The sequence below is a fragment of the Schistocerca cancellata genome, chromosome 1, assembly GCF_023864275.1.
Source record: "Schistocerca cancellata isolate TAMUIC-IGC-003103 chromosome 1, iqSchCanc2.1, whole genome shotgun sequence".
Lineage (NCBI taxonomy): Eukaryota > Metazoa > Arthropoda > Insecta > Orthoptera > Acrididae > Schistocerca > Schistocerca cancellata.
In genome coordinates, this window is record NC_064626.1 from 399,532,059 (window position 1) to 399,554,798 (window position 22,740).

Genomic DNA, 22,740 nt, shown 5'->3' on the forward strand with positions numbered 1-22,740 from the left:
CGTTAGTGTGGAAAGTTGCTTCATCACTAAACACAATCTTTGAAACGAAAGATTCATCTATTTCCATTTGAGCGCCTCAAGCGAACAAATGTACAACTAAATGAAACTTTATAGCTCCCTTAATTCGCCGACAGATAGTGCTTAGCTCTGCCTTTTGTCGTTGCAGAGTTTTAAATTCCTAAAGTTGTGGTATTCTTTTTGAATCACCCTGTATTTTGTCTCAGATGTTTTCGCCTAACCTCACAAGTCCATAATGATTTGTACCGACAACACTGATGAGGTCCTTTGAGTCTGTTTCCTGTTCTTTTAATGGCCCTCGACCCAAACGCTTCAGTAGATTAATAGAATAATTGTGATGACGACAAATATTCAGTCAGACATACAGTGTATTAGGAGGACAATGGCAAACGTATTTATTGTTGGGTGAGAACAGTATACTGTACAACATTACGTTCATTTGTAGATTAGTAAGTATAGCTATTAGGAGTAGAATGTTTCTGCATTGGTTACTACCTCTCAGTTCGTATGGCAATAGCAAGCCATTAACGTTCATTTTCTCCTGGGTGGATGGTCAGGCATTGAAGTGTGGACGACTCATCGCGAAATGGGTAATCTACACCGACCCGCATAGTCCATTCACAAGTAAAACTATCAAAGGGATACACTTCGATTTTGATCGCTTTGGATATGTTGCGGTGTAGAGCAAAATTAGAGAGACACATTTTTTTATACATGTCCATACAACCGTTAAAGGGGAGAAACACCCCCTTGAAAAAATTGAGTACAGTACTTCTGAATGAGTAACTATGAAACAGTAACATACATACAAAAAAAGTTAGAATAAATGTACCATGGTTTTCGATATATGTTACAACAAGGACCACCCACATTTGCCGAAAAAGTCATTTTTTTAGGTATCCGTCGCCAACACTATTTTGGTTTTCATTTCAGTATTTGACTAATAGCAAAACGAATAGCATCGTTAATATCAAATTCAATCATACACGATGATGTGCTATATCAAAGACGCAGTAAGACGCAAGTAAGCTATACATATACCTACATCGCTGTCCGTTTCAATGCCAATTGTTATGTTAGATTATATAATCTTTCGCAGATAAATATATCCTAAATGTGTGTTCTACATATATATTCTATTAATTTTATGAAATGTAAAGTCTCTTGTGTTGTGTTTGTGTTTTCTTTTCACATTTGGTGTAATTTGTTTCTTGTTTTCAAGTTTTAGCCTTTTCAGATTTAATTTTGCTATATTTGATATGTTTACACATTATTATTGTAACATTATTATAAATATGTACAATAACGACGAAGTGCAGAATTGTTTGGGGCAAAAAAAATGCTAAAAGGGAGAGGATTTCGAAAAACTGACTTTTTCGACAAATATGTGTGACCCATTGCAATGTACATTAAAAACCGTAGAACTTTTATTTGAAAATTTTGTATATATATATATGTGTTACTGTTTCAGTGGTACTCATTCAGAAATGTTAAACCTAAATTTTAAAGTGGATATTTCACCCACTTAGCAGCCGTATGGGAACGTATAAAAGCATATATGTCTATTGTTTTGCTATAGGCTACATCATATTCAGGCTGATCAGAATCTAAGTGTATCCCTTGGGTAGATTTCCTTATTAGAGTACAGCTACGCCCGTGCAGAAAACATTCGGTAGTGAATTATGTGTTGTGTTTGTGGCGAGACGGTTACATGCAGAGAAAAAAAAAAAAAAACAGCTAACACACTGAAGTTGGTTCATTTCAAGGTACCAATGATCACAATATCTGTAGATCATAATATCTGTAGCTACACTCTAACACTCTGCGTAAGCCCAGCTGTGACCCTTGCATCTCATTTTGCATTGATGCAGTGTATTTCCCTCATTTCGATACAGCACAAGATGTTTATGGGTCACGTTCCTTACTGCAGACGATGTTGCACCTTGAGCCTTGAACTGGGGTGGGACGCAGCCTACCGCAAGCGGCGAAATCAAAAGCGGGTCTTTTAGATGAGGCTGCAGACGGAGGACCGACATCAGAGGGGCCCGGCTAATTAATAGACATCCGCCTGAGAGCGAAGGCAAGGGAGTTGGCTGGGGTGGTGGGCGGGGGACGGGGGGGGGGAGGAGGAAGAGTACCTCCTCCCGGCGGTCTCTCATTTGCCGATGACTGCTGGATTATCATTACGGCCCATTCCCGGCAACAATTACAAACTCGCGCTCGTTCCGGAGCTCCCTCTTAAGCCGAGAGGGGCCTTCGCTGTAAAGTAAATCCTCGTTATTTTTAATGTGTTGGTGCCGTTAGCCGAGAAAAAGCGTTTACTCCCTCGGGGCTGGGAGCCTCCGCAGAGCGCTCCTTCCATACAAATGTGTAATTACGAAATAATGAGTTATTTTCACGCCGGCTATTGCGCGCCGTGCATTTGGAAGTTCCCGGAACTCTCCGCGGCAATTCTTCAGCGGGAAAATATGTTTTTGATGTCGCGTCTCTCTCGCGCGCGAATGCCTTTTTAGGGAACGCCAATGAATGAAAATTCCGGCAGCGCAGCATAAACAACAGTTTAATTACAAGAACGCATTCCGACCGAAAAGCGGAAAATATACCAAGTACTTGATGGCGCTGGTTTCGCGAGTTAGGGCTTGAATGCTTTCTCATTTCTGATTAAATGGCTTTCAACTTCCAAAGTTAATTAATTTTTCACACACTATGTCCTGCTGTCGCTGCCATGAAATATTTCCAGCTGGTAACTACTCTCTTTCTTACACAAACAAGATGTACTTCACACAAGTAAGGCTTTCACAGCCGGTATTTCCGCCGTTGATGAAGTTTACTTTATGAGCGCTAGGCCATGGCCCAAGGGATATTTCTTTGCAAAACGTTTCGTCTCCTAATGCTGAAGAATGACTAGAGGCTATAAAGACTCAGATAGAAGATGCAAACTCAAACAAGCTCGGCATGCCCAACAGTTTATCTGTATCCACCCAACGGCCGGTTCGCGACGTCAGATCGCTGCGTCGCTGCCCAAGCTAGCCAAGATGAGCAGAACTGTGTCACGAAGCTTATCTCTGGGAATAGTCACCGCTGTTTCTTTTATTTGGCACTAAGTTTCACAACTCGTTCGAGGGGCTTTCCATATTGATGTATACTTTATTTTCTCCCTCAATTCATGGTGCGTCATTTGACTCGTGATTACAGTTGCAAGTATGTAGTACTTTGGGTTAACCGTAGGTGTCAGAACAATTGCTAGAATCGTAGTCTCTGCACAGAACAGCCCATTTTCCCAACGTGGAGTGCGATTATGAAAATCACTACTAGACGACGGCCGGGGTGGCCGAGCCGTTCTAGGCGCTTCAGTCTGGAACCGTGCGACCGCTATGGTCGTAGGTTCGAATCCTGCCTCGGGCATGGATGTGTGTGGTGTTCTTAGGTTAGTTAGGTTTAAGTAGTTCTAAGCTCTAGGGGACTGATGACCTCAGATGTTAAGTCCCATAGTGCTCAGAGCCATTTGAACCATTTTTCTGTGGAAAGAGGGAGTAAACACTGTGGACATCCACAGGAGACTGGTAGCATTGTGTGGAGAGTGTGCTCCGCCATGGAAAATGCTCTTGCAACACGACAACCTCGGTAAGCCACGGTTGGCATCGCTGAAATAGCGTTCCAGATACGGCCACAACCATCGTATTCTCCTGACTTGGTCTCACTTGTGTAGGCCCTCCTCGAACAACTTTTCTGAAGTCTGTCGCTCTCAACGCAGGGCAGTTGCTCGCAGTTCCTGGAAGTCTGCGAAATGATATGCGCTCAGAGGTGGTAAACAGGACGAACCGAGACGAACGCGGTAGGTGTGGCAGTACCTGGAACGCCATTTCGATGATGACAGGCTTAGTGTTCCTACTCGAATGGGGACGAGCATTATTTGGCGCAAGGGCATTTTTCATGACGGTGCACTCTCTCCACACACTGCCACCATCGACCAGTGATTATCCGTTGTGTTTACACCAGCCTTCTACAGAAACGTTGTCGATGTGGAAAAAGGGCTGTTCTGAGATTACAATTCTAGTGATTGTCCTGCTACCTATGGTTAGACCCTCTTACATACTGACAACCGTAATCATGAGTGAAATGGCGCACTACAAATAGTGGGAAAAAATAAAATATGCATAAACGTGAAACTGCTTTGCCTTGCGACTGCCTACCTACAATAAATCACGCTACTAGCTATTATTAATCTTGCCATGTGCAGTACGAGATCTTGCATTATTACGACCATAACTGAACGTTGCTTATGCACGTAAAGTGAACTGAATGTGATTCTCCAGCAGAAAGAGGTTCCTACTCAATAGTCTGAGGATGACCACAGTAGTGGTCGAAACCGGTCACCTTGATAAATAAATCGTGATCAAGACTGTTTTTAATAGTAAATACATGTGGATGTTGTTCAGTTCAGTGGCTGTGTAAATGTAGTTAGTTAGAGATCAAAATATTGAGATTATTCACAAGAGACAGGTCACGTGTGTTCATACGAATTGTATATAATGTATGTAAAAATGCAAGTAGACACTTACAACATATGCAGTGTAGGTAATAGTTACATGCAGCCAGTAATGAGCATAAAGTTACATTACGTATACGCAACAAACTCTGGATGTTACACTGAGAAGCTAAAGTAAGCACCCTCTTTAGAAAAGTCGTGGGGTCGTTTGATGAAACCTCAAGAAATATATTTCAAGCGATAATTCAGAAAGTAGAAGGCTTAATTGAATATTAGTTCACTCTTTAAAAACTTTCACCCATTTGAAAACTTGCACTTATAAAGTTGAGAAGTTACACCTGAGTACAAGCACATAGAAACCTTTACGAGCATCCCACATACCAACTCCAGAAAGAAAAGTACACGCTAATGTTTTAAAATGCTTTGCCAAGTTGTTCATTTCGTACAGGGAAGAAGCAGGCATTTATAACATCTGAAAATTTATAATATACACTGACTTCAATTCTTCACAAATTTTACTCAACTGTGAAGCATCTTACTGTACCAGCCCATGTGTTCTACCAGAGTCCAACTAGACTATTCTTTGCGTATTCAGACCAAACCTATGCCACTAGGCTATGCACCACGTTCGTTGCTGACTGGCTCGAAGGACCAGCTACCCTAAAGAATTTCCTAGTGGCATATTGCTGAGCGTCCCAAAGATAGTGATTCTTTCACAGATCGAACTTTTTTCGGGTTCATAAACGTATTATTTTTATCTGTTATTACTTTACTGTTGTAATTTTATGTACTGACACGTTCCATGACCCTGGAGATTTGCTCCTCAATTTTGTCCTACGGAACTTGACGTGTGAATAAATAAATAAATCGATAGCTCGCTATTAAATACATCTTTACTGAATGTCCGTGACTGAACAACAGACGAAAGAAAATCAGTACTGAAAGTTGTGAATGTTTCAGTCAACTTTCGCCTGAACAAGTCTTTATTTCTCGCCCAATTTTAGTCATACTGAAACTAATGACACTTCTTTGCGTATCCTTCAGTGATGCTGGTAGGGTGTGCAGGGTGCACCTCCTGCTATAGCGTACAGCTTCCAACTACTACCGCTTCCACACTTGCGTCCTTCTGCCGTGAGGGCCTACAGTTTCTAGATGTCTGTCTTTTATATCAATTTTAACCATGTGATTTAAGTTACTGTCATGCAAATTTTGAACCAAGGCGACGAGTTCAAAGACACTAAAGCTAATCATTCTCATTTCATAATATTTTATCTGAATTTCCAGTGGAACGAGGGGCATAACCAAAATGCTTACTCCTTTTAAACTCATAATCATCATCGCCATCGGGCTGCACCAGAATTTTCTGAATATATTTCCATGTAACGGACAAACATCAGCCTACAAATCAACACTATTTTAGAAAGAATCACTCACGCGAAACTCATCCCGCCCTTTTCTCGTATGATATCCTGCGAACCGTGGATGAAATGCAACAGACAGATTCCATATTCCTACACTTCCAAAAAGCGTTTGAGACAGTGGCCCACTGAAGACTGTTAACGAAGCTACGAGCATACGGAATAGATTCCCAGATACTTGTGTGCCTAGAAGACTTCTTAAATAATAGAACCCAGAATGTTGTCCTCTATGCCGAATGTTCAGCAGAGACATGGACATCGTCTACAGTGCCCCAGGGCAGTGTGATATGACCGCTATTATTATCTGCCGGACAGGGTGGGCACCAATTTGCGGCTGTTTGCTGATGATGCTGTGGTGCACAAGAAGGTGTTGTCTCTGAGTGACTATTGCAGGACATAAGATGACTCAGACAAAACTTCAGTTGGTGTGATGAATGCCAGCTAGCCCTACATGTAGAAAAATGTAAGTTAGTGCACATGAGTAGCAAAAAGCAACTTTTAATGTTCGAGTGCACAGCGGGCTGTTTGACGAAGTCACTCCGATTACATCCCTAGACCTGACATTGCATACCGTGTAAGGAATGTAGTAAGTGAGCCGTGGTGTGCCTTTTCTGGCACACCAGCTCCTTGGCAGTACTATCGATTACCCGGCCTTACTACGATTTTTGCCCCTGTAGTGATGTGGCGGAGGGTATTGGCGGTCGGGAAGTTGGTCGTGGGACTCGCTACGAGGAGCTAGGACGTGCTTGAGGGGACGACGGAGCAACACTGGACTAGGCCAGCGGTGGCGCGGCCGGTCTTCCTTGCAAGACGCTCGCGAGTTTGTGGTGGACCTGTCTGATGTCAACTTCGGGCGCTGCTCGTCGCATTGCTTTGGAGCCTGTTTTCTCGCAGAGACCCATCCCTCGAGACCATCTCGAACAACGCTCTCCATCGTACGTGCAAGTGGTTTTGGTGCCTTCGTTTCGTCAAACGATTTGCGTTACAGCGAGTGAACTTGTTGGTCGGTTGGCAGCCGGCACAGCCTGTGTGACTGTATGCAGACCAGCAGTTACTTTTTGCTTTAAAATCCGCTGGTTGGATGACTATTAAAAGGGAGATTAGCACGAAGGCGTGCGTGTGATTTTTGGTTTATTGGCATCAAGCGACGTCCCTGGTATATTACTGTGAAGAAAAAAAAAATTTTGCAACCAATTATCCTGTTATTAGTAAAGCTTGTATTTGGTAATGCTACTCATTTATAGGTACTTCCTGATATACGTGCACTTATTGAATGCACTCACTCAACAGCAATTGGTTTGTGTATTTTATCGATTTACTAACGTATATTGATTGATTTTTGGTTGGTCTTTGCTGTGTCTTCTACGGTCTGTTCTGTTCCAGTTTCTGCGAGTTGGTGGGCGTTGGTGCGACGCCACGTCCCGCTTAGGTGCACAGAAGCTGCGACGGGCCGTCTAATGGGAAGTGACTCACGGTTGAGCCCCGACGTTTAGGTGTTTGGACTGCTGGTCGGCTGCTTCCGGCATTTAAGTCATCCTTGCCCAGGGCAGCCTGGGCTCACTGCCCGTTTGATAAATATAACCTATTTCATGTATTTTTTTTAAAAAAAGGGGTTTTAGATTCGTTGCCCATGGATTGTTATTACAATCACGTGTTGTGCTGGTTGGGTTTTTGGGGGTTCTAAACGAACTGATGCTTTTAGTGAATTACCTTCATACTGTAAATTTTTGTAAGAAAATTTTTGTGCCTTTTTTTTAAATCAGGTTCATACTGTAATTTATTTGAAACCTCTGTGGGTCATCTCTTGAAGTCTGTTGGTAATTTTTATCTGCTGTCTTGCTTGAGAAGCAAAATATTTATAATATTTTGTAAAAAGGTGCCCACGTTGATTGTCTCTTACCTGTTCTGAATAAACAATGTATTTGGTAGTTGTTGTTTAAGGAGTGACATTACAGGGGCCTTGACCTTCCATCCTAAGTGTACCCCTCATGCCCACTTCCTAAGTAACAGTAAGAAATCCAGTTTATTGAAAGAGTCTTACAAAAGTGTGTTGTTTTGCTAGAATTTTAAGAGACTGTGGTTCATGTGTAAAACAAACTGTGTATAGAACACTAGCGCGACCAATTGTTGAGTGGAACCTCCACCAGATCGGATTAAAGGAAGACATACCGGGTGGCTACAATTAAACTGCTGGCGTTCCCAGTGTTGCAGTGTGCGCTGTAGAAATCGCAGGACGCTGAAAAATCGTAGATATGTTCGTTAATCGGTGCGCTCGCTGAATATGCTGAAAAAATGTAATAGTTACGTTTCCTGCTACCAGGTGAAAATATGGCGCTTTAAGTGTTTCCTGTTTCGACGTCAGTATGCTGCCTGTTTCTTGGCGACGCGAGTTGATTTCTTTTGCGAAGTGACTGTTTTTGTAAAGGGCTAAGAAGGTCGAAGTATTCGTACGAAACGCAATATTGATTCACAAGAAAGACAAAGTTGCTGGCAAAGTTGTTTTATCAGAAGTGTAGCAACAGCAGCGCTATATTGCGGGAATATCGCCGACAGAAAAAGTTGCAAAGACGCCGCATGTCAATAAACTGCCTACAGAATGTGAATAATAAATTTGAAGAAACAGCTGAGCTGGGTGGCGCTACAGGGAGAGGGACACGGTCCGTTTCCATGGCAACCGTTGATGAAATCGTTGTAGCTATAGCCGACCATGCAGCACGTGCCTCAAATTCTATAACGAATGCGTGCGCTGCGTCAAGGGAGTTTCTGTCTACTGGTCAACAGTTTGAAAGATTTTGTGGTGCATTTTACACTGTTAGCCCTACAACAGTCAGAACGTGCATCAAATAACGCCCCAAGATAGGCAGCAACGCTGTCACTTTGCTCTTCGCTTTTTCGGAACACAGTTAAGTGGATGACATGTGGCCACGTAATATTCTTTGCACGCACGAAGCACTTTTTACTCTGTACGACGCTGTGAATGCACACAAGTGTTGCTTTTGGGGCTCTACTTCACCTCAGGTTGTGCAGGTGCATCCACTGCACTCAGCCTATGAGTTTGTGTGATGAGTTTCCACAAGCGCTTTATTTTTCGGTTAGTTTTCCTCCGAGTAGATGACACCTCATGGACCGGTTAGGTGTACACTGACATCTGGACGTTATCAGGATATTCTTACGTGTGTGTGTGTGTGTGTGTGTGTGTGTGTGTGTGTGTGTATGTGTGTGAATTCCTAGGGGAAGAAAGTGCTGAAGTCATCGGTCTCTAGACTTACACACTGCTTAAACTAGCTTACGCTAAGGACAACACACACACCTATGCCCGAGGGCGAGAAGGGCCGCGCAGTCCGTGACATGGCGCCTCAAACTACGCGGCCACTCCGCGCGGCCTATTCTTATACAACACATGATTCCAGCATTGCAAGAACGCAACTGTGTCCACATCGCTATTTTCATGCAACAGGGGGCAACACCAGATGTCGCTTGGCAGCTGAAAGATTTGTTTCGAGAAACATTCAGCAACAACACGTGAAACATCCCCTTACAAAAATTTATGAATGATTGTGCTGATAAACCTCTTACTTTATTTGATTTTCAAACAGCTGAGCAAAACTGAACGTAATCAGACATTTCTCTATTTACTTATTCTGATCATCACTAAATTGACACACAATATTGTTAGCGCAACGTAATCTGACTTTCAATATTCCCTACAAAACAATAGCACTGGCTAACAATAACCTATACCTTTCATGAATCACTTACCTCACAAAAATCTTCGTTACTCGAACTACTGCAATACAGCGAGCGCCAATACTGCCAGCTAAATAAGAGAGTCTAACTATTGAAGACATTAACTACTGATAGGCATAGTCAGCAAATGAAAGATTTTGATAGAGAACAAACAGCGTATTTACCTTAACAATGTTCAAAAGTCATTATATATATATATATATATCAGTTCATGACATCCAGGCTTACAAATTTACTGTCTCTGATGGACACACGTCCAGATCATCCGCTCTCAAAACTCTGCCATCTCTCTCCCCACATTCACCACTGCTGGCGGCTCACCTCCAACTGCGCAACGCTACACGCTGTTCACATCCAACTCCCCAACACTACAATAGCGAAAATTACAACAATGCCAACCAGCCACAGACTGCACACAGCACAGCCAGTGATTTTCATACAGAGCGCTACGTGGCGTTACCAATATAAAAACCTAAACAGCCTACTTACACACGTTTCAGCATCCTGCAATGTATACAGCCCTCACTGCAGCAATCGGAACACCGTCTGTTTAATTATAACTATCCGGTAGAAGTAATTCAGAGGTGGATTACCGGTAACTTCGATCACTACGCAACAATTGTGGAGTTGCTTCGGGAACTCGGGTTGAAGTACCTGGAGGGAAGGTGACGTTCCTTTCGCGGAACACTATAGGGAAAATTTAGAGAAGCGCCCTTTGAAGCATTTCAGAACTATTCCACTGCCGCCAACGTACATTTGGCGTAAGGACCACAAAGATAAGAGAAATTAGGTCTCGTATGGAGAAATATAGACAACGCTTCTCTCTCATTCTGTTTGCGAATGGAACGGGAATTGCAATGACTAGTAGTGGTCATGCACGGTGGCTTGTGGAGTATATTTGTAGATTTAGCTGTAGATCGTCATTATCATCGGATCTGTATGAATGATGATCTGTGTTGTTTATTGGATGCTGGATCGTTGACACCCCAGTGATTTCAGCCTTCTCGACAGTATCCGTGTGCCCGCTATTGATTAATTAGCCGGCTCAGGTGGAGCGCTATTTGTGCACGGAGGGTGTGGGAGACGCAGGGCGAAGCACACGGCGACGCACAGTGTTTGCGAGAGGAGAAGTTGCTGGCGCTACGCCGACTCGCCTCCACCCGACAGGCCGCTCCAGGGGTGGCCGCAGTAATTTATCCTTCTCAGCAGGGATCTGGGGAGCGCGGCTGCAGGTCATTAACATGATGACTGCGTCCGTACCACCCCCACCACCACCGCCGCCGACACTCCCCGTAGCCCTATGGCCTCTGCCGGCGCCCCCACTGCCGCTGTATTAGACTTCATTAAAAAATTACTACACGCTGCAAGTTCCTCTGCGACATCAATAAGCCCCAGGGAGCTGCGGCGCCGCTTCAACTCCGTCATTAATTACTTTCCTTACTTAATTATTTCACGTCTCCCACGGCAGTGCGACTCGATAAATGGAGGCGAATTTTTACGGCGAAGCTTCTCCTCTCCACCGCGTCTGTTGATAATTTCTCTTTTGTGAAATGCCGCAGAGATGTAAATTAAGGATAAAGCTGGGAAATAAATACCGCTTAAATCTGAAATTTTTTCTTAACGCGTTGGAAGGAGTTGCAGCTGATGTAACCCATAAGACGGATATGTCTGCCGGTAGCGCTGAACAACCTGTTTTAAAACGCTAGTCTGAAGAAAATAAAGTAATAAGGGCGAAACGAATAATAATCTGCTAATATTTCAACTTTGCTGACGGCATCTACAAACAAAGTGGACCGAAAGAATTAATTTTAATGTACAAAAAAAAAAAACTAAAAGAAGCAGGTTGGGATTTGACTCATTTACAGCAATGTCCCAATAGACAAAGCGCGAGTTTTCATCAGAAAAGGAAGAGAAACTAAATTGTTGTGGGCTGTTTGACGAAACGTTCTGCCATTTACTTGAAGCGATAACATGTGATATCACGAAACAAACATAGTGTAGTATTCAGTCCGAAGACTGGTTTGATGCAACTCCTCATGTCTACGGTAGAGCTGCATGCCCTCGTCGGCCGCTGTGACCGAGCGGATATAGGCGTTTCAGTCTGGAAACGCGTTGCTGCTACGGTCGCAGGTTCGAATCCTGCCTCGGGCATGGATGTGTTTAACTAGGTTAGTTAGGTTTAAGTAGTTCTAAGTCTAGGGGACTGATGACCTCAGATGTTAGTCCTATAGTGCTTAGAGCAATTTGAACCATTTGCATGTCCTCGGGAAAAATTACGGCTGTAGTTTCCCCTTGCGTTCGCAGTACCCGCAAAGTAAGGCCAGTTTAATCAACCATCAAACCTGTTGCCCCTGCAACTAGCGAAAAGGCAGCTGCCCCTCTTCAGGGACCAAAACTTTGTCTGGCCACTGAACATATACCCCTCTCTTGTTGTTACACCTACGGTACGGCTGTCTGTATCGCTCAGGTACGCAAACCACCTCACCAACGGCAAGGTCGATTGTTCATGGGGGGTTGAAAAACATATTATTCATAAAATGAAAACTTCCTCAGCCGGAAATGCAACAATTCATCAAATTTTCCGGGATACTGTGCAATGGTCGAATGCCTTTCCTTGATAAACGCGGAGAACATCTTCAGCTGGGATACTGGTTTCCGTTCACTACACAACTGTAGGTCGCTGCTGGCGCATCTCCATTCAAGATGCCAATGTCCGTATTCCAAAGATCTTGACAAACGAGGTCTCACTATAGTAAATGACCCATCGAGCAAGAGACTGTAACACGTAAGTCGACCACTGAGCTTATCCGTTAGGAAACGCAAGAATGGGCCGTATCATTGCTGTAAGGTGTAGTATGGGAAAGGAGGAAAAAAGCAATAGGAGACTGTAGAGAAAACTGTCAAAGGGGAGCACCGAATATTTCTGCAGTAATAATACCTTATGCAATTATGAAGCAACGGGATTTTGTTTAATAAAACTCAGGCCCTGGCAGCAACGATCTGTGGTAGCTTTACGTAGACACAATAGAGAATGGCAAATACAGTTATAATATCAACAGCTAACAGGACTCCATTAAGATAGTGATATTTGGTTTCCGGTATTGAAGAGGAGTGGTACCGGATTCCTCATTGCGGAACAATAGCTATGGTATACAACAGAGAACAGCGTTCGAATTCGAAAACATGACAAGGATCTACGTCGATACAAAATTTCATTTCAGTCAGTAGCGAGCCATTGTGCGCAGTGAATCGAAGCTATAATTCCCCAGCCCCTCTTTTTCCGCCCCTCACCCCTCTCCCACGTAAGATACTCTCCGCTGATAGTGCCGAAACGTTAGATACGAAAATCCATTCAAACAATAGCTTAACAATTACCCGAAGATCCAGGAAAACCTACGTCTTGGAACGAGAATCGAGCTGGAGGCTACAGTGATTGATTGTATTGAAAATAATTTATTGTCCAACACACTCAAACCAATTTCAAACGAAATGACCTTTATCGGCCTGCATTGACAATCCTCAGATCACAAAATACATTATGTGGTTCAACAATGTTCCTAGGACAATGACATTAATTCCGTGGTAATATAACGTACTTTCTATCATCCTGTTCCTGATACTTGACAATGTTTTCCGTATGTTACTTTCTTCGCCGATTCTGTGGAGAACCTCTTCACTCCTTATCTTCTCAGTCCATGATATTTTCAATAGCTTTCTGCAGGACCACTTCTCAAAAGGTATGATTCTCTTCTTCTCTGATTTTCCAAAAGTCTATGATTCTCTACCAGAGAGTGCTGTGCTCCAAGCCTAAAATCTTTGAAATTTCCTCCTGAAGACCTATTTTTGCTACTAGTACAAATCTTTAGTCCAGGAATGCCCTCTTTGCCTGTGATTTTGTCTTTTTCATGTCCTTCTTGCTTCGTGAGTCGGTTGTTATTTTGCTTCCGTGGTGGTATAATTCCTTCGCCTCGTCCAATTTGTGGTCACAAGTTGTTAATTTTCTCGCTGCTCTGTTTCATCTTTCATCAGTTTACTCTCAATCCATATTCTACACTCGTTAGACTGGTCGTTCCGTTCGACAGATCCTGTATTTCTTCTAATTCTTCTTCACCTTCACTGATGACTACAACATTATCAGCGACTGTTATCATTGATGTAGTTTCACTCTGAATTTTAATCCCAGTCTTGAATCTTTCTTTTGCTATCGTCATTGCTTTTTGGACATATAGATTGAACAGCAAGGGTGAAAGACTGTCTCACCCCCTTTTTTAATCCCAGCACCTCGTTCTTCGTCTTCCATACATATTGTTCTCTCTTAGAACTATTGTACATTACCCGTCTTTCCCTACAGTTTACTCGTATTTTCCTGACAATTCCATTATCTGTCGCAACATCAGAACTGTCTCTATGGTGCCTTCACCCTTCCTAAGCCCAAAAACTGATTGTCATCTAACACAGGCTGAATTTTATTTTCTGTTCTTCTGTATACTGGCTGTCCGAAAAGGAATGCTCAGTATTCAGCGATATGACAGTAACGATCATTGGAATCAAGAAAGTCTAGTAGCAAAAGAGTCCAGTAAACACTGGCTTAAAATGCAGACGTTAGGAGTTATCAGCACTTCTTCATCTCCGATACTGCGAAACAAATCTCTTCTACTTTAAGGTCTTTGCTTTCCATGTTTTGGGAAGAGGTAGTATGGAGCTAACAAGAAAAAACTGTTTAGTGAACATAGGCTATAAAACGCATACTTTAAAAGCAATGAGCACTTGTTCGAAGTTCTTGAGGTATGCGCTGGAGACACCATGTTTGCTGGACGTTATTTGCTTATTTTGTACCTTACTACCGCCTCTCAGACTATGCAAAGGGAATTCGTGGTAAGGTCTTATGGGACCAAACTGCTGAGGTCATCGGCCCCTAAGCTTAAGCACTACTCAATCTAGCTTAAACTAAATTACGCTAAGGGAAACACACACCCATGCCCGAGGGAGGACTCGAACCCTCGACGGAGGGAGCCGCGCGGACCGTGACAAGACGCCTGAGACCACGCGGCTACCCTGCGCGGTAAAATGGAAAGCAAAGAGGTTGGAGTAGAAGGGTTATATTTCGCAGTAAAGTAGATGAACAAATGCACATAGTCCTTAAGGTAGGAATTTTAGAATTCATGCTTTTTTTTTTTTGCTTCGAATGGCCGTTCCTATCATATCCCTGAATACTGACCATTCTTCGTGGTACACTATGTGTTATTCTTGTCAGCAGCTTTGATGTGTGAGCCGTTAATCTGACTGTGCGATAGCTCTTGCACTTATCTGATCTTGCTGCCTTCGGAATGGTATGGGAAATATTTTTTCCGGAATACTGGTGGTATTTCTCCAGTCTCATAGATTCTACACAAAATCATGAAAAGTTGTGAATTTCACTTCCTCCAATGATTTTAGAAATTCCGAAGGAATTTTATCTTTGCTTTCTACCTCATTTAATGACAAACCTTTCAAAGCGCTGTTAAACACTAACGGTAATACCGGATCCCTTATATCTTCCATTTCGACTTCCCTTTCTGCTTTTACCACGTCATGAAACGGTTCCTTCCTATCGTATAGACCTCAGTAGTTCAAAACTAAAATCGTGATTTTTTTAATCTGCGCCAAAGCTAAGCATGCGAATTTAGACTCTTGGTCAGTGGATTTAGTCATTTGATTCAGTATTCGCCAAGCCACCTTACTCTGTGTGCCCGAGAGAATATATTATCTGTACCAGTGACTTGTGCTCCGCCTCCTGTTCGAATGGTGGGAGCCAAATATTAGCAGGGCTTCCCGATCTGCCCCTGCAGCATGCGCCTAGCGTTTCCCTTAGGGCACTATTTGTTTTGCCCAATCTTGTCGTTGCTACAATTGTTAAACTGGTTTCCCAGAATTTAAGAGCAAATCCCAACAGTTTGGGCGCCTGCTTCTCTGCAGCTTTCACACAGCGCGGCGCGGTACGTCGCCATTGAGAACAGTTGCCGCTGTTGCTGCCATCAGCTTTTTATGTTTCAAAAATAACATTCCAAAAATAACATCTTTCTTCTCAAAAAACAGAATACAGCATGTAAGTGACCCCTTACGTATTTGTTGACCAATGTTTTTTGTTCCTACATTACTTAACTGGTCGGCCGGAGTGGCCGTGCGGTTCTAGGCGCTACAGTCTGGAACCGAGCGACCGCTACGGTCGCAGGTTCGAATCCTGCCTCGGGCATGGTTGTATGTGATGTCCTTAGGTTAGTTAGGTTTAATTAGTTCTAAGTTCTAGGTGACTGATGACCTCAGAAGTCAAGTCGCATAGTGCTCAGAGCCATTTGAACCATTACTTAACTTCGGAATTAGTAAAGTAATATTATTTGAGATTACTCACAAATTTTACACGTTCTCGTCCATAGTGGACTGTTTTTGATGCTGCGACTGAAAAGTTAAATTAGAAAGTACGTTGTACTTCTTCAGAGGTATTATTTTGATAATACAATTAATATGATATTGCATTTTTATTCTCATTACGTTTAAAAAGGAGTATCATTGTGAATTGTGTTGAAAAATAATTATAAAAAAGCTATTAGAAAACTTATTCAGGACTTCATAACTATTTTCAAAATATTAGTACATATATATTTATGAATTAAAATAGCAAAAATATGTTAACAAATTCAGAATTACAGTTTTAAAAATATTTTATTCTAATTACAGTTCATTTGCTTTTAACTTGTTTATCAACCCTGTCTTAATAAAAGGCTTATCAACTTGTTGCTGTGTGTTAACAATTAATAAAAGAAGTTGCTCAGAAAAAGGTTGTTTCAAGAAATTTAAGACGTTTTTGTCTAAAATGCAACACGTTTTTGCAAATGTTTGATGCTTTTAAGTATCAAAACAGCTTAAAACAGTAGTTTTTGAATGTTTTTTCCTTAATTTTCATGGGGAGGGCCACTGGGTCTTCTATCTCTAGTAGGCAACCGCCCCCATCCACAAAACTTCATTCATCGACCCTCAGAGACCTTTAATGTTATCTCTCCTGCGTTTAACGGTGGCATTTCCATTGTATTCTTTATGATGACACCCTGCTTTTAATTTCAACGAAGACGGTTTTGACTTTTGTATCTGCTGAATCTGTCCTTCCGATGACCATTTCTTCTATGATTTGTTCACATCTCTCGTGCATCCATTTCGCCTTGACTAACCAGCAGTTCCTAATTATTTCATTAATAAATAACATATTTCTGTATTCCTGACTTTTCCTGACTATTTTGAACTTCCTCCTTTCGTCGATCAATTGAAGTATTTCTTCTGTTCCCCAAGGTTTCTTCGTAGTTACTTTCTTTGTACCTAAGTTTGTTTGTCCATATTAATTGATTGTCGTTCTCAGATATCATTGCTCTTCAGTTGATGTACCCATCCTGTTTAATTACCGCAGCATCTACAGCCTTACAGAATTTCAAATGTAGCTCATAATTGCTCAGTATCCCGTTTCTTCCCATTCTTCCGGACAATTCTCATGTTTCAGTCTACTCTGCATCATTCCTAACTGTGATCCAAATCTATATCTGCCGCTAAGCACGCCTTGCAGTACAGTATCTCATTTCGGAATCTTGCCGCGTCACCTCATCTTTTTCAGGTATGTTTCATATTTTGTGATTTTTGAACAGAATATTAGCAATTACTAGGTGAAATTTATTTCAGAACTCAACCTTTCTCCTCTGTCACTCCAACTACTAAACCCATTTTCCCCGGTAACTCCTTCCACTACTACCGCTCTGTAATTCCCCCTCATTATTAGATTCCTCAGTATTAACTCTAATTCCTGTGATTTTTCTCACTGTGGCGTTTTCGTGAGGCACATGTTGGCAGAAGTAGTATGCTGTCCGACTGTCCCCGTAACAAACTCTCTCCGAAACTGCACAGAAAGCCCTTAATTGCAATAAAAATGTAAATATCGTGTGACTAGGGCCTCCCGGCGGGTAGATCATTCGCCAGGTGCAAGTCTTTCGATGGGAATGAAATGATGATGATTTGGACAACGCAACACAAGGTCCCCGGACCGGAGAAAATATCCGGCCCAGCTGGGAATTGAACCCTGGCCCTTAGGATTGACAGTCTGTCGCGCTGACTATTTTTTTTTTCATTTTGTTCGTTGTGTTTGGTCGTTGCGGACGTCACATGACACCCTGTCAAGTTCGTTTATTGGTCTTTCCATTGTTTTTTATTACAGAGGCCAGCCAGCTCTCTGGCCGAACACGCTGAGCTACCGTGTCGGCAATCACTCAGATTCCGGGGACGGACCTCTATTGCAGTCAATTCCACTGGTCTCCTTCGAGCATCTCAGTAGCGTTCTAGCGCCTGTTAAATGACCTCGTGACGAAACGAGCCTCTCTTCGTTGGATCTGGTCTATCTCCTCTACTGGCCTGCTTTAACACTGGCGACTTCGTCGAGACGATTGAGCACCCGGTTCAGTTGCTGCAATGCGAGACTGCGGTTGATTCACCGAGAACGCGACTGAATCACGCGGCTGAAACTCTGTACTTATGACGATGAAGTGTTGCTTTTCGCTTCGTTATAGAAAAGAAAATACGGACGCCACCGACGTCAACGAAAGTACCGGATAAATCCTTTGATGACTATTCGAGACTAACACGGTTCTACAAAGTACTAATTTAACGAAGGAAAGTACGTAAATGAGAAACTGTATATCACCAGAGGAGATACTAATGATTACTTTCAGGTAAAAACTGCTTATTTAACATACAAATTTATTTTTAGAGTATGTTTAAAAATAATTTGTTCCGTCGTATAATATTAAAATACCGTCAACCAACTCTCTAATATTTACACTAAGAAGAGGAAAAAATCAATGACTACTGATGAATCAGGTGACAAAGATGAAAGTTTGGCATCGTGATTTGATGTACTTGGGCCTGGATTGGATGCTAGAACAGTTATATGCTAATTTCAATACACATGTATCAGTATGAGTGAAGTGAACTGAAAATTACAGTGTTCTACGGAACTGTAACACCTCCTTTATTTTCTTAAAACTGACATTATTTCAGATCTGGCGACCTTCATCGACCGCAATGGCACATATGTAAGCTGTGTCGTCCGAACAAGACACGGCCAGGCCAAAAGCACCACGAGCGCGAAGATGCGAGCTAGTTTAGTGCCATTGAGACTCGCCACTTGCGCGAGCTCCACCTGCGCCACGGCCTCTGCTGAGGATGAAGATATCGACTTCGCCTCGGCCAATTGCCGGCCGAGTACCATCCGTCAATGATCGGACGACAACGGACAGAAGCCGACTCTGAAGACAGAAGAACAGCTCTCTCCCACTTGGTTATAGATCAATGTCCAGGGCTGACTTAGACAGGGAATATCGTTTAGTGAATTCTTAGGAGTGAACAGACAGTTGTTGTAAATTGTATTTGAAATGTATTGATGAGTTTACCTACGATTATTTGCGTTTTGACATTGAGGGCGTCTTTTGTGCTGTATTACTTGCAGTGTTGCAGACTTCATTATTCGACAAGTCACGAAGATAAGTAAACCTTTTTAACTCATTTGTGTGATTTTGTTGCTAATTTGTTGGAATGTTGTAGGACCTTCATTCTCCTATCCTGTTTCCTGACCCTGGGGCATAGCTGTGTAACAGTGGCAGGGAGAAATTGTCTTAACGGTGTATTGCACCAGAAGGCGTTTATGAACTCACAAACTCGGCCTACCGTAACAACACTGGCAACTCAGCCTCCACAGCAGTAGCGACGAGAATTTACAATAATTTCATGGCAGTTACAGGTAACAGGAATTGTACCATATCAAAATGGATATATTATTTGTTTGATCCTGCAGGAGAACCACTTTTTGAGGCATTCCTCTTGCTGAGTTAAATTTGACAAAATCTCGACCTTTTTCTAACTCAGACGAGGCTCTTCCATTATACTTCATCGCATATGAACCATTTGGTCTGGAAACTCCACGCAACGTCCGTCAAGTGGTAAAAAAGCTGACAGGGGGGAAAAACTTTAGAATTACAGGATATCGAGGGCGCGCTCCTATGTAGAATGCATTTTTGGGATCTTGTCTAACAAATGGAAAATACTTCACCGGACCTTAGATGTGAATGAGGACCTCTGTGCATTAATAATCGGACCCTGTTGAAATCTCGTGGTCGTACGGTAGCGTTCTCGCTTCCCGCGCCCTGGTTCCCTTGGTTCGATTCCCGGCGGGGTCAGGGATTTTCTCTCCCTCGTGATGACTGGGTGTTGTGTGCTGTCCTTAGGGTAGTTAGGTTTAAGTAGTTCTAAGGTGTAGGGGACTGATGACCATAGATGTTAAGTCCCATAGGGCTAAAAAAAAAAAAAAAAAAAAAAAAAAAAAAAAAAAAAAAAAAAAAAAACTTCGTTCGCTACAGAGAGGAATTCAAGCTGACTGGAACTTTAGAAACTATTGCCTTATTTTCGAAGTCACCAATAAATTTTTACACATATCCTGCAAAGCATTAACTTTCTCCATCATATTGCTGTAATTCTTATTTCCTGAATCTCCAATTAAAGGACGACGTTCTGCTTCACTGAGGAAACCTTCCACGTCGAAAATCGTTTTTGCAGCAGAAAAGAGCACAAAATTTCCTAAAACGATACAGAAAACTCATGTGATACATTTTTTTAGTGAGTTATCGGTCTTCTGACTGATTTGTTGCGGCCCGACACGAATTCTTCTCCTGTGGCAACCTCTTCATCGCGGAGTAGCATTTGCAACCTTCGTCCTCAGTTATCTGCTGTATGTATTACAATTTCTGTCTTCGTCTACCGTTTTTGCACTCCACAGCGCCCTCTAGTACCATGAAAGTCATTCCCCTGACGCCTTAACGGTTGAGCTACCATCCTCTCCGTGTGTTTTCTATTAATGTGAACCACCAATTGCCCTCTTGAAGTCAAGAAACAAAGCATCAACCCGGGCACCGCTCTTTACGGCGCTCAGTATCTCGTGAGTGAGGACAGAGAGTGGAGTTTCGTTAGATTTCCTTTTGTCGAATTTTTATGGTTTTCTGAAGCAGAAATTCTCCAGAAATGTCTTATTTCGTGAGCATGGAGCACAATTTTGCTACAAACTGCTATCAGCGATATAGGCTTATATCTATGTACATCTGTACTACGGCCCATCTTAAAAGCTTATTTCCCATCCGCCATGTACCCTTCATTGTTCCAGCGACCTACGATAAACTGCTACAAGAAAGGGAGCAATTTTTTTCGTAGTTATCTTTTCATCATTGTGAAACAGGCTCGGAAGACTGATTCCAATATGTCCGTATCCTCTCTGTCATCTTCCGTATCGGTGCAAGTATGGTCACCGAGAAAATGGAGTTTTACGTATGTTAACGGTAAAAATCTTTGCGTTGCAGTAGTAACTTACTTGTTCCTGCTACAGGGCTGGCGGAATAAAAGTAGCTGGCCATGTACTGCGTCCGATACAACAGCGAGTCTAGAGTACAGCGACAGCCTAAGAATACCCGACCGCCTCGACTGAAGAAACTGAAATTAATTTTAATGATGTTAAATGTTCGGTCCGGAATTGGACTGAATTGCGTCAAGATCCACATCTAATCTGCAAATGGTAATGGTGTATGGTGGAGGGTACTTCTGGTACCAATAACTGATTCCCTCTACACTGTTCCATGGGGAAGTATGATGGTAGATAAGCCTCTGTACTGGTGCTAATTTCTCGAATTTTCTCTTCGTGGTCGTTACGCGAGATGTATATACGAGGAAGTAATTTGCCTTGCGGTAAAGTAATGCGTGTGAGTGTGCGGATTTTACAAGGCGCTTACAAACACGTACGGCATTTTTTTTTTTGTTAAGATAAATGTTTAGATCACTTATTACACAACTGAAAATTACCGTCATTCATAGAGAACAACACACAGGAATACCTGTCTGGCAAGTGGGTGGGGGGCGATTTAATTAACCAACTCGGCCAGGAAGAATAGGTGCATAGAATTCATCATTTAAGGAAGAGAACCACAATTGTAACTATTTTGTATCTTAAGGTAGGGTTGTCTTGTATATGTGTATAAGCTGTTTCAATAAAACTTTCCCAAACTTTGCGTGTGACTTGATTTTTTTTTAATCTTAAAATTAAAGTATATCAAGATATCTTCAGCGCCCACTCTTTGAGGTTTTCCTGTATCCGCCACTGTTGGGAATATGATAAAAATATCTGTAGTCTGTTTGTCGATTATCAACGTGCATACCACAGAATCCACAGGAATAGCCTCTATACCGCACAGCGTAACTTCAGAATTCCTTAGATGCTAGTGAGAATGGCGCTTCTATGGCTGTGTCAAGGACAGCAGCAGTGCTTTTCCGGGGGTCACGTCAGAAACGTTCTAGAGTGAGGCTGGTCTCGGTCAAGGGGATGCTCTCTCACGTTTCTGTGCAATGTCATCTTAGAGAAAGTAATAAGCGAATATAGGCAACAGTGGTAGGCTGGAGTGCAGATGGCTGGTAATTTCGTTTGTCTGCATATGCAGACGATATAGTACTGTTAAGTGAATCAAATCATGAGTTGAAAGAAATTTACCAGAAAATGGACAACTACACACAGAAGTTTGGGATAAAGATGATCAAATCTAATTGGTGTTCATGCAGTTACGAAGAAGACAAGAGCAGCAAGAATTTCTTGAGCCAGATTCAATGAGGATCAATATCAGCGAATACTAAGATGAGAAGTCGTGTGCGTTTCAGAAACCTGGAGCATAACAAAACACGACAAGAAAAAAACTGTTAATTTTTGAAAGCAGAGCATTGAAGGAGATATGGTGACGGACCCTAGATAAAGAAGAATACAGAAGTAGGAAGAACGAAGAAATCTACCTCTTGATGCAACATCCAACAATACTAAAGAAGCTGAAGAGCAAAAGAATCCAGTGGTCAGGCTATGTAACTCGTACGCCAGAAGTAAGACAGGCGAAGAAAGCACTGCTGGGGAAACCAAACACCACACGTCCCTTAGGATGATCACGGCAACACTGGATGGACGATCGCAAAGGACCTGAC